This window comes from Hippocampus bargibanti, linkage group LG04 (assembly GCF_051943395.1).
Source record: "Hippocampus bargibanti isolate YZ-2025 linkage group LG04, ASM5194339v1, whole genome shotgun sequence".
Taxonomy (NCBI): Eukaryota; Metazoa; Chordata; class Actinopteri; order Syngnathiformes; family Syngnathidae; genus Hippocampus; species Hippocampus bargibanti.
In genome coordinates, this window is record NC_142737.1 from 1652268 (window position 1) to 1672941 (window position 20674).

A 20674-nucleotide genomic window follows, 5' to 3' on the forward strand; every position below is an offset into this window, starting at 1 on the left:
ATACATTTCATTTCTAATCACTTTTCATAACTGTCAAGGTCACTTTACAATCACAGGATCAGTTTTTCTGCAGGTGAGCAGCGGCAGTCACATGCGCCAGTGTTCACTCAACCCGGAAGTCACTCAAATAGATAGAAAACTAGCTAGATAGCTAATAGATAACTAATAGCTAGCTAGCTCGTTAGATCACGACTAGATCGCGAATAGATTGCAAATAGATACCCAGCTCGGTAGCCAGCTAGCTAGTTAGACAGAAAATAGATAACAAATATATAGCAAATATATAGCTAGCTAGATAGCCATCTAGCTAGTTAGACAGCGGCAGCCACATGCACCAGCGTTCACTCATCCCGGAAGTCACTCAAATAGATAGAAAACTAGCTAGATAGCTAATAGATAACTAATAGCTAGCTAGCTCGTTAGATCGTGACTAGATAGCGAATAGATTGCAAATAGATACCTAGCTCGGTAACCAGCTAGCTAGTTAGACAGCAAATAGATAACAAATATATAGCAAATATATAGCTAGCTAGATAGCCAGCTAGCTAGTTAGACAGCGGCAGCCACATGCGCCAGCGTTCACTCATCCCGGAAGTCACTCAAATAGATAGAAAACTAGCTAGATAGCTAATAGATAACTAATAGCCAGCTAGATAGCTAATAGATAACTAATAGCTAGCTAGATAGCCATCTAGCTAGTTAGACAGCGGCAGCCACATGCACCAGCGTTCAGTCATCCCGGAAGTCACTCAAATAGATAGAAAACTAGCTAGATAGCTAATAGATAACTAATAGCGAGCTAGATAGCTAATAGATAACTAATAGCTAGCTAGATAGCCATCTAGCTAGTTAGACAGCGGCAGCCACATGCACCAGCGTTCAGTCATCCCGGAAGTCACTCAAATAGATAGAAAACTAGCTAGATAGCTAATAGATAACTAGTAGCTAGCGAGATAGCTAATAGATAACTAATAGCTAGCTAGATAGCCATCTAGATAGCTAATAGATAACTAATAGCTAGCTAGATAGCCATCTAGCTAGTTAGACAGCGGCAGCCACATGCACCAGCGTTCAGTCATCCCGGAAGTCACTCAAATAGATATAAAACTAGCTAGATAGCTAATAGATAACTAGTAGCTAGCGAGATAGCTAATAGATAACTAATAGCTAGCTAGATAGCCATCTAGCTAGTTAGACAGCGGCAGCCACATGCACCAGCGTTCACTCATCCCGGAAGTCACTCAAATAGATAGAAAACTAGCTAGATAGCTAATAGATAACTAATAGCTAGCTGGCTAGCCAGCTAGATAACTAGCCAGATAGCCAGCTAGATAGCTCAAGTGAGAAACTGTCTTCGACAAAAGTGCATACAATCCAGTTAGCATTCAGCATTAGCGCGCTAGCCCATTTGTCCGAAACGCAAGGTGTTTAAAATAAAACAATGGCAACGGTTGGATGGGCTTGAAAGTTCAATTAAAATGTGGACCTTTTTATTTGCTCGCGCGTGTGTTTTGCGTTTGAAATGTCGCTTTTTTTAATTTTTTTTTTTAATCTGGAGTGAGCGTGTTTGAGTGCTTTTCCTCATTATAAGCGTGAAAAGAAAAAAAAGTCCAGTGTGGTAATTACAACAAGTAGCGACTTTTCTCATGGCGACTTCCTTTTCACCGAGGCGCTCGAGCGCTTGTTGATTTAGATTGCATTTTTTTTTTCTCTTTAATTGGCTTCCTCGTGCAAAGGGGGAACCTGTTGACATCTTAGAAATGACTTGCAAAAAAACAAAAAGAAAGTAAGCCACCCCAAGGTTGTGCGATTTGGAGTTGCCGTAAAATTTAAAGGACAACCGACACCATTTTTTTGTTTCCGAACTGACCTCATAAAAACGTTTGATAGCATCTAAAATACACAAAACACGCAGGCTGATATTTTTAGTTAAATCTATTTCTATATCTATTTGCTATCTATTCGCTATATGACTAGCGAGCTGGCTACCTCGCTAGCTATCCATTTTCTATATATTTGTTAGCCATATGCTATCTAACTAGCTAGCTGGCTACCTAGCTAGCTATCTATTTGCTATCTATTCGTTATCTAACCAGCGAGCTAGCTATCTATTGATTAGCTAATTTTCTATCTGAGTTATTCTGGGTTGAGTGAACGCTGGCGCACGTGGCTGCCGCTGCTCACCCATAGAAAAACTGATCTTGTCACTGTAAAGTGACCTTGAGAGTTTTGAAAGGCGCTTAGAAATGAAATGTATTATTATTATTATTATTACTATTATGATTACTGTTATGATTATAATGATGATTATGATTATGATTATGATTATGATATAAATAAATAATCCATAAATAAATACATAAATCGTTTTGAGGCGTCTGAACTCCAATGTAGCGTCCCGGAAAATGCACAAGATGGCGCCCAAGCTCCGTTGGAAATAGGCAATTTGTGTCAACTAGTATCAAATAGTAACTAAATAAATGAATTGATAAATAAATACATAAATCAATAAATGGAGAAATTAATAAATAAATACAATAATATAATAATAATAATAATAATACAATAATTAAAGAAGTGGATGGATGAATAAATAAATAATTTGATAAATAAATAAATGGATAAATAAATAAATACATCAACAAATAAATACATACATAAATAAATACATACATTAAAAAATGATAAATAAATAGATAAATAAATCAAAGAAATAACGGAATGAATAAACAAATACATAAATTGATAAATAAATTAATACACAAAAAAGATAAATAAATACATGAACAAATAGATGAATTTATGAGTGAATGAATGAATGAATACATGCACAAATAGATAAATAAATAAATGGATAACCAGATAACTAAATAGATTAATAACTAAATGGATTTGTTTGGGTTTTGTTATTTGTGCCGATAAAACGTTGGCCGTGGCCTCTGGCATTGTTTTTTTCCCTTCCACAAGGGGGAAGCATTTCCCTTTTTTCCCATGTTAGCGCTTTGTTGCAACTTCAGCTGTTGTTGAAGCGCTATATAAACCAATATGGATGTATTGCATTGTATTCATACAGTCGCCCCCATTTCGAGCTCGCATAACTCCAGACCCATATCACTTAGGAATTAACTGTTTGTTTCTCATATAAGAAGATAGTCTAAGGTGTCCAAGACTGAATATAATTTTTATGTAGTCCTAAAACCCAATATTCTGTAGGTCCTGCAATTTCAGTGACAATGACAAAAACCCTGGCAGTCTACAGTTTCTTACGCTGCATTGAATTCGAATGACAATGACAAAAACCCTGGCTCTGGAGTGGACACATTTTTGCAACAATGTCTGGCAGTGAATGAGTTAATAAGGCCTGATGGTGATGTAGCACCAAGTGATGGAGCGCCGGTGTTCGCCTCATTTAAGGCCGGCCTTTTATTTTACACTCGGCGACTCATACATCAAAGTCATACGCGGCTAACAAGGTTAGCGATGTAAACACACACTTGCGCACACATACCCAGATAGAATAAAAGTGATGAGCTGTTTTGTGACTTGATGTCATTGGATGCATACTCATAATAATAATAATAATAATAACAATAATAATAATAATAATAATAATAATAATAATAACAATAATAATAATAATAATAATAATAATAATAATAATTAATAATAATAAATAATAATCGTCGTCATCATCATGAAATGTAAATTTCTCCACTGCGAGACTAATAAAGGCGAATCCAATCCAATCAACATCATCATACTACTACTACTACTACTACTAATAATATATATATATATATATATATATATGAAACCATTAAAATGAGAATAATCCATTCCCAGGTCCCCATAAAACATGATTTTCTCCCTTCTAATTTTGTAAGCCTTAAAACTACACAAAATATACCTTATTTTATGTATAATAAATGTGCTATAGTATTATGATTAAAGAAATAAACTGTACTGTACAATAAAGTTATTTTATTTACCTTTGTGATGGTCGTTAATGGCTTGATGGAAGTGGACTGTCCGGTTTCAAGGGGTACTTCGTAAACCGATATATATATATATATATATATATATATATATATATATATATATATATATATATGTGTGTGTGTGTGTGTGTGTTCGTAAACCGATATATATATATATATACACACATATATACGCATATATATACACATATATACGCATATATACGCATATATATATATATATGCGTATATATGTGTGTATATATATATATATATATATGTGTGTGTGTGTGTGTGTGTGTGTGTGTGTGTATATATATATATATATATATATACACACACATACACACACACACACAAATAAAAGACAAAATATCCACGAATAGTCGAGTCAGGGTTCAGCGCGACTGACCGAGAAGGTGCCAGAAGTGCACTTGAGTGACTTTGAAAGATTGGAGGACACCAGGGTGCTTGACGTAAGACGAGCGTCTTCAGATACGACGATGACGGCGTCAAAGTGTGTCCTCGGGAGGGAGTGAAGGCGCTCTTTCCAGGCTGCTGTCTGAAGATTGCAAATCCCAAACACTCAATCTGGATGTTTATCTCATCCTCTCTCGTCCCCCCCCCCCAGGGATATGGATCACCAAACAAGCCGTTTTATTTATCAAGGTAAGCGGATGAAGAAGAAGGACGTCTGAAAAAGCCACCGGGAAGATCGGCAAACAAGACAAATCACTTGTATGGCAAATTGCGACATTTGCTTGGCGTGTCTATCGTGCGTAGACCCACAAAAAGATGCAAAGAACCAAAATATCCTGACATGTCTGCCTCTACGGTTTGAAGCAACCAAATAATTTTGGCCATTTCGAAAGCAAAATTACCTGGGAGACATCCATACATCCATCCATACATACATCCCTACTTCCATACATACATACATACATCCATACTTCCATACATACATACATACATACATACATACATACATACATACATACATACATACATACATACATACATACATACATACATACATACATACATACATACATACATACATACATACATACATACATAACTCGATAAACAAGTAAATATACAAATAAATAAATCAATAATTACATAAATGGTTAGATCAGTAAATAGATCAGGAAATAGGTAGATAAATCAATGGATAAATAGATAAACAGACAGATAAATAAAAAATCAGATAAATAAACAAATACATCGATAAATAAATAGAATAAATACACAAATAAATCAATGTTTAGATAAAGAAATAGCTAAATAGTTAGATTAATAAATATATACAAAATAGATAAACAAAAAATACACAAATAAATAAATTAAATAGTAAATAAATAAGTACACATATAAATAAATGCTAAGATAAATAAATAGTTATATAAATAAATGGATAAATACATACATATATAGATAAACAAATAAATACAAAATATAAATATAAATATAAAATAAAACATAAAAAATAATTGGTTAGATAAGTAAATAAATAAATAGGTATATAAATAAATGGATACATAGATAAATAAATAGATGTACAAAGAAACAGATAAATAATTGAATACATGAATACACAAATAAATAAATGTTTAGATAAATAGATAAATAGATATATAAACACATAAATACATAGATAAACAAATAAATACAAAAGTAAACAAAGAAATAAGTACATAAATAATTGAATAAGTACATAAGTACATAAATTAAACAAATGCTAAGATAAATAAATAATTATATAAATACATGGATAAATACATACATAAATATATAAACAAATAAATACACAAATAAATAAATGGTGAGATAAGTAGATAGATAAATAGGTAGATAAATATATGGATAAAAAGATATACAAACAAATAAATAAGGAGATAAATAAATAGAATAAACACACAAATAAATAAATACACAAATATACAAATAAATAAATGTAGATAAATAAATAGATAAATCAATCGACAAATAAATAGTTAAATAAATAAATACATAAATAAATACATAAATACATGAATAGAGTCTCAAGTAGTAAGGGCCAAAAAGAGACAGGAAGTCAGCCATTTTGGTTTCATTTAACATTTCGATGAATATGTGGCTCCAAATTCCTTCAAAATAAAAGTCTCATTTCTGTAAACAGGTGGTCAATCAAGTTTGCTTTGAATGGACAATTTTACTCCCTCTCCTTCAACCGTTTTACCCTGCCCGCCATCCGTGTTTCCGATCTTATAAAGGGTAAAACTAAAATGGCTTCTGGGGGGGGGGGGGGGGGGATAAAGTGTATCAAATTGTCCCCTTCATAAATGAGAGAAAATGTCAGGTAAAACACTTTCATCTATTTTTTTTTAATTTTTTATTTCTTTTTGGGGGCCGGAGCAGCAAATATTACCTTGAATAGCGGTGAAATGCCTCGCAGATTGAATCTTGCGCCACTCAAATGGATTGAAGCACTTGACCCCAAAATCCTATGAAAGATGTTTTAGGTTTATTATCTCCCGAGTACGTGTGACAGTTTGTTCTTTCTGTAGAGACGATACAAGAAGATTCTCCATAACGGCCTCGAAGCCTTTTTGTTGACGTGTTCGAGGAGTCATAATTTAATTTTACGTTAAAAAAAAAAACTATCGATTGTATGAGACAAATACAAAAATTTTACCTGGAATGATTTGGCAGAAATGTTCCGTCTTCGAGTTGCTTTGTGGTAGTCTGCTAATTGCTAATTGTTGTCTGGTATGGCTAGTTATAAGCTAATGAGCCAACTGCTATTTAGCATTGTCCCGATTTGCTATCAAATGCTAACTATATGTTAAGTGGTTGCTGCCTAGATGCTATTTAGTTTCTGAGAGGTTGTTAGCTGGATGCTAACAGAATGTTAAAACATTCCAAGGGACAAGCTAACTGCCATCTGGCGAAATGCTAACGGAAGGATGACTTATAGCAAGCTAGCCTAATACATACATCTCAACGTATATGTTTTTCCTCTGTATTTTATGTTTTTTTTTTTTTAATCATTTCAAATAATGTACAACGTACTACAACTTTTATATGAGTAAAAAACAATGAACCGATCTTACAACGACCATTATCGCTGAAATCCACATGGTCTCAACTGCTGGTAGCAAACAACCATACTACCGCCGATCGCTTCTATTATCACGGCAAACCAGCAAAAGTAATCCTTAATCGTATGTACAGTACAGTTTATTTCTTGAATTACAATACCATAGCACATTTATTAATAAAATAAGGTACATTGTGTGTAGTTTTTAGACTTATTCAGTTGAAAATTATGTTTTATGGGGACCCGGAAACGGATTATTCTCATTTTACTGGTTTCCTTTGGGAAATTAATGTTTGGAAGACACACTTTTTGCCTTACACACATTTTCTGGGAACCAATTAAGTTCGTAAGTCAAGGTATCACTGTATATATAAATATTTTTATCGCTACGTATGGTCAGATTGATAGCATGGCGTGCATTGATAGCATAACGTGCTCATGCGCGGTAAACTGTAAGTATCTAAATGTTTTAATTAGGAAGCTGTTAGCATTTATTTTCATCATTTCAAATAATGTACAGTGTACTACAACTTTTATACGACAATTATAATCATTTATGAGCGCAGCTATTAGCCAAGTTTGACAGCTATGCTATTACGTGGTCACGAACTCGATAGACAGCGGTGACAGCGCCAATGCTAACTGTTTGTTTTAGTGATTGTATCCGGACGGACGTTAATTGTTGTGAGTAGTTGTGAGTAGCTAGCTAATTGCCGTCTAGCTGTTTGCTAATGACACGTCGAATGTTAGCAAAGTAATCATCTGACTTTTTTTTTGGCTAGCTGGTTGCCAGTAGAACACTAAATGCTAACAGGCGACCCGCTAAGTAGCTTTGAGCTATTCGCTAGTTCAACGTGGGACATTTTAAACTCCACTTTTGACGTTGCGACTTCTTCTTTGGTAATCTTCCAGGTGTCCTCTCGAAGGCGCTAGCAGTCGACAACGAAACACGTATAACGGCGGCCCCGTCGGCGTCGGCGGCCATTTTTTATTTTGTGTTCTGCTTGTCATTTTGTAGCTGTCACTCGTCCCCGCTTCGCCCGTCCATCAGCATCCGTCCGCCTCCTCTGCCATCCGTCACTCTCGCCGGGCGCTTTGGCTAACAGGCTGCTTGACAGCTTGCGAAAGTGGCCACCCCCCACTTCCCTTTTGCCAGTCAGTCAGTTAGTCATCCGAGGCTAATTAAATACCGGGGTGCTCCCTTCACGACTCCACTCCCAAGGAGAGAGCTTTTTTTTTCTCTCCTCTCTCTCCCCTTTTGTCGCCCAGGGTGTCGTGCGCTGAGATTAACCTCCCGCTGTAAAGCTCACACACACCAAGTAACAGCAGCCGACAGCCATTCTCCTCAATCAAATGTTAACAGCGTCCACTTCACAGGAAGCTTTCTTGAAGGACCGCCGCGCATGACCATCTACACAGTAATACCTTGGCTTATGAACTCAATTGATTCCCAGACGGAGTGTGTAAGGCGAAAAGTGTGTATACCAAAAATTAATTTCCCATAGGAAACCATTAAAATCAGAATAATCCGTTCCCAGGTCCCCATAAAACATCAAGAACACAGCAGTGGGTAGGGGGGGGGGGATAAATATTTAAAGAGACAGGCAGATGACAGAGAGAGAGAGAAAATGGATAGAAAACAGTGTCGACTGCAAGATTAAAATTCCCATCAATCAGGCTCCAAAAATAACCCGCACAAGCCATCTGTACACTTGATGCAAAAAGCTATTAATCCAGCTAAACAAAACACAATTGATGAGGAACAAGGTAAAATGATCGCAGAAAAAGCACCTACAAGGATAATTCCTCAAGATGGTGATAGAAGGCTACGTTCCTCATCAAGTGTTTCATGCTGATGAAACAGGCCACTCCATTCCAGCAAGCCATCAATGATCATCACAAAGGTAAATAAAACGACTTTATTATACAGTACAGTTTATTTCTTTCACTATAATACCATAGCATATTTATTATACATAACATAAGGTATATTTTGTGTAGTTTTAAGGCTTATTTAGTAGAAAAATGATGTTTTATGGGGACCTGGGAACGGATTATTCTCATTTTAATGGTTTCCTATGGGAAATTAATTTTTAGGATACACACTTTTCACCTTAGACACTCAGTCTGGGAACCAATTAAGTTTGCAAGCCAAGGTATCACTGTATGTCCAACAATCTGACAATATGCCCTTCCACCTGTTGCGCCCGGCAGCCAAGAGTGGGCGGCGACAACAAAATAAATAAATACAAAATTACAAAATACCCTTTTTAATTCGTCCACCACGATTGAGATGAAATCAAAGCCAGAAGGAAGACGCATGAGGGCGACCGTTCATTTTACTTCCGCTTTTTTGATCGGAATCCGACTTGAGAGCCATCCAGTCTTTTTCTCCCAATGTTGTTTTTTTTGGCTCGTGGCGGGCGTCTGTCGGGGAGACTTTGGTCCTTCTTCCGATGCAGATGGACGATTAGAGCGGTATTAGCACGCGGCGCGCGGAAAAAAAAAAAAAGAAAGACAAAAACAAAGTGAAAGTGGCAGGCGGCGACGGACGTGTCCTCGTCCAACTTTTCTTGGCCATTCCTTGAAATGAGCAAACTTTTGAAATGATCGGCTTCCGAAAGCTTCGGACCATCTGTCGGTTGATTATAATAATAATAATAAGAAGAATACATTTCATTTCTTAAGCGCCTTTCTAAACTCTCAAGGTCACTTTACAGTCACAGGATCAGTTTTTCTGTGGGTGAGCAGCGGCAGCCACATGCGCCAACGTTCCCTCAACCGGGAATAACTCGCACAGATCAAGTTAGCTTGCTAGCTAATAGATAACTAATAGCTAGCTAGCTAGTTAGATAGCTAATCGATAGCAAATAGATAGCTAGCTAGGTAGCTAGCTACGGTGACCTGGTTCAACCGGGAATAACTCAAATAGATCAAGTTAGCTATCTAGCTAATAGAAACCTAAAAGATAGCTAGCTAGAGAGCCAGCTAGATGGCAAATAGAAAGTAAGCTAGCTAGCTAGCCAGCTAGATAGCAAATAGAGAGGTAGCTATCCAGCCAGCTAGATAGAAAATAGAGAACTAGCTAGCTAGTTAGATAACAAATAGAGAGCTAGCTAGCTAGTTGGATAGCTAGTCATCTAGATAGCAAATAGAAAGCTAGCTAGCTAGTTAGATAGCCAGATAGATAGCAAATAGAGAGCTAACTAGCTAGTCAGTTAGATAGCTAGCCAGCTAGAGAGCAAATAGAGAGCTAACTAGCTAGTCAGTTAGATAGCTAGCCAGCTAGAGAGCAAATAGAGAGCTAGCTAGCTAGTTAGATATCTAGTCAACTAGATAGCAAACAGAGAGCTAGCTAGCTAGTTAGATAGCCAGATAGATAGCAAATAGAGAGCTAACTAGCTAGTCAGTTAGATAGCTAGCCAGCTAGAGAGCAAATAGAGAGCTAGCTAGCTAGTTAGATATCTAGTCAACTAGATAGCAAATAGAGCACTAGCTAGCTAGCTAGCTATTTAGATAGTGAGTCAGCTAGATAGCAAATAGAGAGGTAGCTAGTGAGCTAAATAGCTAGCCAGCTATATAGCAAATAGAGACCTAGCTAACTAGCTAGTTAGATAGCTAGCCAGGTAGATCACAAATAGAGAGCTAGCTAGCTAGCAAGATAACTAGCCAGCTAGATAGCAAGTAGAGAGCTAGCTAGCTAGTTAGATAGCTAGCCAGCTAGATAGTAAATAGAGAGCTAGCTACTTAGCTAGTTAGATAGCTAGCCAGCTAGATAGCAAATAGAGAGCTTATGTTTATATCCATGCCAGTCCCAGCCAAGTGAATTTCCACTACAAATATTTCACCATTTAAATTTTATCCCAGAGAGACCAAAAAAAAAAAAAAAAACCAAATCCCCAACCACCTCTCTTCCTCTGCCGAATCCATCAGCAAACAGCAAGAAAGAATGACTGTCTTCCAAAAGATGTCGGGGAGGAGGCGGTTGGGGACAAGGATGTGCAGTCGCGTCGGTGGGGTCAAGAGCCCAATCTATCCGCCAGATGAAAAGCAAACGGCAATCGCGTGGCACAAACTTGCGTGTCATCCTCGGGAATTGGCCATCGCCTCATCGGAACCTGTTTTTTTTTTTTTTTTTTTTCTTTTTGCTTCTTCTTCTTCTTGTATTTCTTTGGGAGACATATTGAAAAGAAAGATGGCCGTGGGGGTCAGCGGGGTCGTGGCGTATATCTATTTCATTGGATGGGAAACGACGTTGCCAGTGAAGTTGATGACACAAATGGTGTGCATTTTGACTTTGTTTCAGGCACATTTTGCGACACCTTTTAAAAAAAAAAAATGATAATATCGCTGAAATTTAATTGTCAGATAATATAAACATTCTTCCAAAAATCGATCAAGTATTTTAATGAGAAAATGTGGATTTTTAGGTCATTTTTCAAATATTCACTAAAAATTAAGCTATCTATTTGCTAGGTATTCGCTATCTATTCACTCGGTATTAGCTATCTATTCACTAGCTATTTGCTATCTATTCGCTATGCATTAGCTATCTATTCGCTCTGTATTAGCTATCTATTCACTAGCTATTTGCTATCTATTCGCTAGGCATTACCTATCTATTCATTAGCTATTTGCTATCTATTCACTAGCTATTTGCTATCTATTCGCTAGCTATTAGCTATCTATTTGCTAGCTTGCTATCTATTTGAATGATTTCTGGATCGAGTGCTGGCGCGTGTGGCTGCCGCTGCTCACCCACAGAAAAAGAAAGGTTTTTGAAAGGCGCTTATAAATGAAATGATGATGATTATGATTATGATTATTATTATTATTATTATTATTATTATTATTATTATTATTATTATTATTATTATTATTTCTTTAGTTTGCTGACGAAGCCTCTTGGATAGGAGTCGAAACGTCCGAAACCTTCAAAAAAGTACAAATGACGGCTGAAGAAACCTTCTCATCGATATTATTATTATTATTATTATTATTATTATTATTGGATTTTCCTTTATTAGTCTCACATTATTATAATTATTACAATTCTCCGGGGAATGAAATGAATGAAAATATAGGAAAAACTATTTGCTATCTATTAGCTGTCTAACTAGCTCGTTAGTTACCTATTAGCTCGCTAGCTAACTTGATCTATTTGAGTTATTCCCAGTTGAACGGAGTCACCGTTGCTGGCTACCTAGCTATCTATCTATTTGATATCTATTAGCTGTCTAACTAGCAAGCTTTATTAGTCTTGCAGTGGAGAAATGTATTTCACAGCAGCAAAGTTATAAAGTAAATGAATGGAATAAATTGAATGAATGAATGACGCAAAAGTATTGGATCGTTTTTAACTTTTATAAGATTGCATATTCTTTATGTATGTATTATTCTTCATTTCTATGTTATATTTACATATTTATTTTCAAGTACAGTGAGACCTCAACTTACGAACTTAATTGGTTCCCAGGCAGAGTGTGTAAGGCAAAAAGTGTGTATCTCAAAAAAGATTTTCCCATAGGAAACCATTAAAATGGGAATAATCCGTTCCCGGGTTTCCATAAAATCTACTTTTCAACTAAACAAGCCTTAAAACTACACACAACATACCTTATTCTATGTATAATAAATGTGCTATTGTATTGCAATGAGAGAAATACACTGCATTGTATCAATAAACTGTGCTGTAAAATAAAGTTTTATTTACCTTTTTGATGGTCGTTGATGGCTTATGGAAGGAGATTCACCTTCCAGAAGGACTGTTGGTGCTGTTCGGTCGTATGCTTCCGCCGAAGATCATTCCGCCAGCCGTGGTGGGTGTGTATTATGAAAATAGTGCTTATTATAAGGTTTAATTTTCAGAAATTTGACGTTTGTAAGACAAAAAGTTTGTAAGTTGAGGTGTTTGTAAGTTGAGGTCTCACAGTAGATTGAAGCGGTCATTAAAACGATCGTCCATCCATGATCTAAGCCGCCTATGGCCACGAGGGTCGCCCGCCCGGTCATCCCAAACATTCGATTGTCATCTCCACAGAGCGGCGCGCGCCGGCCGAACCGCATGCTGCTTCACCCAGGTCATGAACGTTATCCTCCGCCCGCCTTGTAGCGAGCAACCGAGGCCTTTCGCAAAATTGGAAGCTTTTCGGAATTAGCCGTGTGACAGATCGGCGATATCGCTGCAGACATACGAGCAGATGCCCGGGTGGGGGGGTGACTTGGGGGAGTGTGGGGCGGGGGCACAGATGGAAAGACACTGATGGATCCCGACAGCCAGCGAGCCAGGATATCGAAGCGCTTTGGCCTTCAGCCTGAATCAACACGGCGAGCTGACGGCTAGATCTGCCCAACTTTATTAACATGGAGAGGCGTCAACGCACACCTGGACACAAACACACACAAACACACACACACACACACACACACACATTCCTGTTTCAATGGTTTTGTGGGGTCCGGATAACTCCGGATAAGGAGTCAGGACCACCGTTGCTGATAAGTTTAGAGAAGAACTAGTGTTCCATGTGAACACTAAATGCTGTCACCCCATTTCCCACTTCAATTTCTTTAAAAACAAAAAGTGGAGTTCAAACTGAAATAACAGCAGGAGTGAGGTTTCTGAATGGGTTACATTCAAAGTCCTCACCCCTGTAGTGAATTTGGTTAAAATATCATTTGACTTTTTGTGGTGTGAACTTTTTCCTCTCATTAACCACGCACACAAACACATAAACACACACACAGTGAGTAAAAAAGTGTGTGTATCCATAGTACATTGATTCTACATAAAATAAGGTATATTTTGTGTAGTTTTAAGGCTTAGAAAATTAAAAAGTAGAAAACTATGTTTTATGGGGACCTGGGAACGCATTATTGTCATTTTAATGGTTTCCCATGGGAAATTAATTTTTGGCATACACACTTTTCGTCTTACAAACTCTGTCTGGGAACCAATTAAGTTCGTAAGCCAAGGTATCACTGTATTATGAATATTTTTTTTGGTAGTTAATGTGTCTTTAAAATATTTTGTCATATTTCTTCTCATTTTGGATGCTGCCATGCGACACAGATCAGTCGCGCTATTTTAAATGATGCCCTGTCTCAAATAAGCACACATATGCTAATGCTAACATCAGAACACAGTTTTTTTTTCAGTTCTTTGTTCGATTCGAAGAAACAATTGTTACACAGACTTGCGTGTCGACATTGTCGCCATCCTTCCCGCCCCTTCCTGTTTTTGTCAGCGGGGTTATTTAGGCCACTTTTCCCGCGTACGACATGAATATTTCATGCGATTATTTTTCTGTGAAGGCAAAAGTATTCTCTTTTTTATCGCTCCTTTTTTTTTATCTGACACGCTACTATTTTTCTTCTTTCATCCCCTCCCCCTCCATTTTACTCCTTCATCATCCTACGCCGTTTGACAGTTTTTTTTTCTTTCTTTCTTTGTTTTATATTTTGTACCAGTTTTTTGAAACAGTCTTCAATATGATTTTTGTGTTTTTAAATTTGTTGTAAAGTTTGGGCTTTCCATCTGTCTGGCGGTTGCTTGAATTTGGTAGCGATCAGACAAAGTTTGGTCTCGGAATTTATCCAATGGAAATGTCCAGTTATGAACCCAAAATGGCTGCCAAAAAGAAAATGGCTGACCTAGAGGATGTTTTCGAGAATGGGTTCTTTTATTCTTGATTTGACTTTTTTTGTTGTTGTTTTGGACCATTTTTTTTTGTACAGTCTTTAATATTAATGTTGTGTTGTGAAAATTTGTGGTTTCCGTCTGTCTATCTGTCTTGTTGGCGGTTGTTTGAATTTGGTAGCCATCAGACAAAATTTGGTCTTGGACTCGATCCACTGGAAATTTCCAGGGATGACCCCAAAATGGCTGCCGCAAAGAAACATGGCTGACCTGGAGCATCTCTTCAGGAAGGGCTTTTTTTAAATTCTTGATTTGTCGGGTATTTATTTATTTATTTTAGTGTTGGACCATTTTTTCGTACAGTATTTAATATTAATTTTGTGTTGTAAAATGCAGCTTGTTTGAATTTGGTAGCGATCAGACAATATTTTGGTCTTGGAATCGATCCATTGGAAATTTACATCCATGACTCCAAAATGGCTGCCGTGAAAAAAAGAAATGGCTGACATTGAGGGTCTTTTCGAGAACGGCTGCTTTAATTCTTGATTTGTCGACATTTAATAATAATAATAACAACAACAACAATAATAATCAATAATAATAACAATAATAATAATAATAGTCCATTTCATTCAGGATGACGTTGTGACAAAGCACTTTAGCATTGGCAGGCGCAGCCTTGACAGGAAGTGCATGGCGGGTGCAGCTGGTGAACCACTTCCCCATGCCAGTCCAGATTAAAAAGCCGCAGGAGTGACCTCAGCTGTCACCCACACACACCCGCGCACATAATTCCGACAACGTCCATGCATGTGCGCTCCTCACCAATAAAACACGAAAACAAAACATACGCAGGTGTGAAAACACATTAGGAGATATTTACATGTAATAATGTCGTAATGTCGGGATCAACTGTGTCTGTCGCGCATGCACGCACACACACACACACACACACACACACACGTTTTCATGTTTTCTGGGGACGGTTTTTCAGATTATCACTTACCGGGACCACCCTTTCCAAATGCTGACACACACACACACACTCTCTCACGTTTTCATGTCTTCTGGGGACCTTTTTTTCAGCTCATCACTTACGGGGACCACCCTTTCCAAATGCGCGCACACACACACACACACACATTTTCATGTTTTCTGGGGACCATTTTTCAGATCATCACTTATGGGGACCACCCTTTCCAAATGCACACACACAAATACACACATATACACACACACACAAAACACACACGTTTTCATGTTTTCTGGGGACCATTTTTCAGATCATCACTTACGGGGACCACCCTTTCCAAATGCACACACACAAATACACATACACACACATACAAAATACACATGTTTTCATGTTTTCTGGGGACCGTTTTTTTTTCAGATCATCACTTACGGGGACCACCCTTTCCAAATGCACACACACAAGCACACACACACGTTTTCATGTTTTCTGGGGACCGTTTTTTTTTTCAGATCATCACTTACGGGGACCACTCTTTCCAAATGCGCACACACACAAGCACACACACACACACACACACACACACACACACACACACACACACACACACACACACACACACATATTCATGTTTCAATGGTTTTGTGAGGTCCGAATAACTCCAGATAAGGAGTGAGGACCACTGATAAGTTTAGGGAAGAACTCGTGTTCCATTTGAACACTAAATGTCACCCCGTTTCCCACTTCAACTTCTTTAAAAACAAAGCAATAAAAAGTGGACTTGAAACTGAAATAACAGCAGGAGCGAGGTTTCTGAATGGGTTACATTCAAAGTCCTCACCCCTGTAGTGAATTTGGTGAACATATCATTTTACTTTTTGTGGTATGAGCTTTTTTTTCTCTCATTAACCACACACACACGCACACACAGTGAGTAGAAAGTGTGTGTATCCAAGTAAAATGAAAATACGCACCAAAAAATCATTTTGGGTGAATTTGTGAGGATCTTTCTGAAACTTTAACAGATGCATATTTAGACCCTCTAGAAGCCTTTAGAATGAAAAAACTTGTGAGGACTGGCCAAAAATGTCCTCACTACGTATGGTATAAAATGTTAGTGGTCCTCACAAGACTAGTCGTACAAATACACACACACACACACACACACACTCAGGTGTTAATTAAACATTGTGACAGGTGATGTGGCTTCCAAATACCCCACCAGAAGCGAACCCAGTGCGTCAACAGCTGTCATGTCTCACACAGGCGCACACCCACAAATACTCGAAGCAAGTTATCTGCACCAATTTTTTTCCTCAATCATTTTAATCCACATATCAATAATTTGTTAATGAAATAGGAATAAAAAGTCTTTTTATTTTTCAGTGAAGCATTTGGAGAATTCTTGTGAATGACAAAGACAATGTAAAACATTATTGGCAGTTTGTTTATCAATTGATTCCGCCCCCCCTTTTTTTAATACAAAAACTAGATCTATGCGCGTGGTAAAACTCTTCAAAAGTCACTTCTCAAATACACGCATGAAGTTTATTTTTTTTATATCATTGCAAATTTTATGAATCAATTTGTAAATATCAATTTGCAAAATGGCCAGTTTCAGAAGGTCCCGCCCCCTTGTTCGTGACGTCACCCCAAGACGTCTTGCATTGCTGGAGAATCCAAACAATGGCTTCAGATTGGGAGAATATGCTTTCTTGTTACACATCCAGTTATGAATATGATTCAAATAGTTCTGAAGAGGAAAGCATACATGTTTGCAATCGATTAAAGAATTCAGTGTCATTTTGAGGCAACATTGAGGGGAAATTTCTCATCGAAAAAGAGGCACAAAATGGCGACCTCCTGTGGCCACCTCCGTTTCCACAGGCTGATAAATTCCTTATATGGAGCTTGGTCGCCCTCTTCTGGCAGCTTTTGGGTGCAACACGAGGTCCCCAGACCAAACAAGTACAGCAAACTACATTGACGTGATGGAAGGACTGCTACAATGCGTCTTTTTTTTTTTCGGTTAGGGGCGTTCCTTTAATGACGTCACGTACAGACTCGTCACCGACTCAAAAACAAGACTTCCGGAATATTCAGCGCGAGTCTTAAAAGGTACAATATAGCTCTATGCGCTGGAATCTTAGTAAAATACGCTCAGTAGAAGTCATTTGAAGCCATTTTAGAGATTATGGACACAACTTGTCCGGAGACGTCGGTTGTCCTTTAAGGAAGCCTGTACCGGAAATGACAACAACCCAACGTCATGTCAAGAAAAGTAAAGCGCAGCCATCTTCTGGTCAACTATGGGATAGCAATTATAGACAAACGTATCAACAGCATGTTTCAAATGTACAATATAGGCTTCATTTTAGGAGTAGTATCTGTAGTGCCGTTTTCACCCAAATGGCTTCTCGTTGCCTTCTTTTTCCTGCCGGCAGGCTTTAATTGATTTCCCGGCGTTGTAATTGATCGCCGGGCCAACTGCACGGACTGAGCGTTAAACAAAGCAGTGGAGAAAGAAAAAAGAAGATGGACACGAGGACGGGCACACTCACAGTATTAACTCGTTCACTGATGCTTTCTACTATCTTTGCGACTGCTTTATTTCCTGTTGGACTGTTGTCCATGTTAATAATAATAATAATAATAATAATACTACATTTCATTTATAAGCGCCTTTAAAAACTCCCAAGGTCACTCTACAGTCACAGGATAAGTTTTTTTTTTTGCCGTGGGTGAGCAGCGGCAGCCACACGCGCCAGCATTCACTCAACCCGGAATAACTCAAATAGAAAAAAAGTTAACTAGCTAGCTAATAGATGGCTAGCTAGATAGCCAGCCAAATAGCCAGCTGGATAGCCAGCCAGATAGCTAATAGACAGCAAATAGATAGCTAGCTATGTAGCCAGCTAGGTAGCTAATATTTCTTCTCCTGTCGAGACCGCCATGTCTGGACAGTAGAAGAAATATTAGCTACCTAGCTGGCTACATAGCTAGCTATCTATTTGCTGTCTATGTCTGGACAGGAGGGATATATATATATATATATATATATATATATATATATATATATATACAGTAAAGTCTCGTTATATCGATATCGGATATATCGATAGTCCCTGTTATATCGATATTTTTTCGGACTCCCTTGAATATCGATATAACGAGACTTTACTGTGTATATATATATATATATATATATATATATATATATATATATATATATATATATATATATAGCGCCGATACTACCAGTAAGACTTTAGTTTGCTGACGAAGCTTCTTGGATAAGAAGCGAAACGTCCGAAGAACGTCAAAGAAGTACAGATGACGGCTGAAGAAACCTTTTCTTTTCATCGATGTGTTCTACATAGTCAATACATACCTATTGCCTACATAGGCAATAATGATGATTCTCATTCTGATTCTGATTCTGAAATGTTCATTTCTGGCCTCATTTGTGTCATTTTGTGTTTCTTAGCATTCTCCACAAGGCCGTGCGTGAGTAGCTAAGCGGCGGCTCCGTCGGGGACGCCTCCATTGTTGCCGCCGTGATGTAAGTCCCGGAAGACAGCGGCCACTTATTTAGACATCAAATTAGGGACTCGACAAACACACACACACACACACACACACACACACACACACACACACACACACAGTAAAAGTCTGAAAGAAGCTTTTGTTTGCTTTTTTTTCCCTCATGGGGACATGCCCTAAGAATAATTCTTTATTTTGGGAGACAAGAACATAAAAGCCGCATTTTTACTCCACTCAACTGAAATACTTAATGAGGCGGCGGGCGTCTCAGGTTTACGTCTCAGGAATAGGAAATGTGAAACGGGACAACGAAGTCATAAAAAGTGCTTGACGCGGTGCCGTTTGCGCATACGTGTTCTTGTGTGGCATCGTTTGCGTACTTTTTGTCAATGGGGGACACTGGTTGTTGCATCATTTTCATCTATTAGCTATCTATACAGTGATACCCTGGCTTACGAACTTAATTGGTTCCTAGACAGAGCGTGTAAGGCGAAAAGTGTGTATCCCAAAAAATTATTTCCCATAGGAAACCATTAAAATGAGAATAATCTGTTCCCAGGTCCCCATGAAACATCATTTTCTACTTTCTAAATTTCTTAAAACTTAAATCCTTAAAACTACACAAAATATACCTTATTTTACGTATAATAAATGTACTATGGTATTATAATTAAAGAAATAAACTGTACTATTACTATGTAATAAAGTCGTTTTATTTACCTTTTTGATGGTTGTTGATGGCTTGATGGAATGGATAGTTTTTTGCATTAAAGGACAACCGATGTCACTTTAATAATAATAATAATGAGAAGGTTTCTTCAGCCGTCATCTCATCGATGGACCACTCCTGTACGACTGAGAGCTTACACAGACGTATAATAATAATAATAATTTAATATCGCATCGCTTTGGGACCCGAATAGTACATGTTCCTTTGTGGATGACATCGGTGACATTGAAACCACAACATGGGAAGAGAGTTGGTTACAAAATGTCACTTGGACAAGGACACACACACACACACACACACACACACACACACACACACACACACACACACACACATTTCTGCTTCAATGGTTTTGTGAGGTCCGGATAACTAAGGAGTGAGGACCACCGTTGCTGATAGGTTTAGAGAAGAAGTAGTGTTCCATTTGAACACTAAATGTCACCCCATTTCCCAATTCAACTTCTTTAAAAACAAAGAAAAAGTGGACTTGAAACTGAAATAACAGCAGGAGTGAGGTTTCAGAATGGCTACATTCAAAGTCCTCACCCCCGTAGTGAATTTGGTCAAAATATTGTTTTGCTTTTTGTGGTATAAACTTTTTCCTCTCATTAACCACACACACACACACACACACACATAAACACACACAGTGAGTAAAAAGTGTGTGTATCCAAGTGAAATGAAAATACACAACAAAAAATCGTTTTGGGTGAATTGTGAGGACCTT

General features: G+C 37.7%; 1 long non-coding RNA gene across 1 annotated transcript in view; it reads left to right on the forward strand.

Moving 5' to 3' along the window:
• Positions 1–19332, forward strand: part of LOC148898674 (uncharacterized) — a 31414-nt gene extending 12082 nt beyond the window's left edge. Inside the window, exons 2-3 of the long non-coding RNA XR_016114837.1 lie at positions 18116–18233; positions 19159–19332. This is a non-coding gene — a long non-coding RNA (uncharacterized LOC148898674). The remainder of the gene's footprint in view (positions 1–18115; positions 18234–19158) is intronic.
• The last annotated feature ends 1342 nt before the right edge of the window (positions 19333–20674 follow it).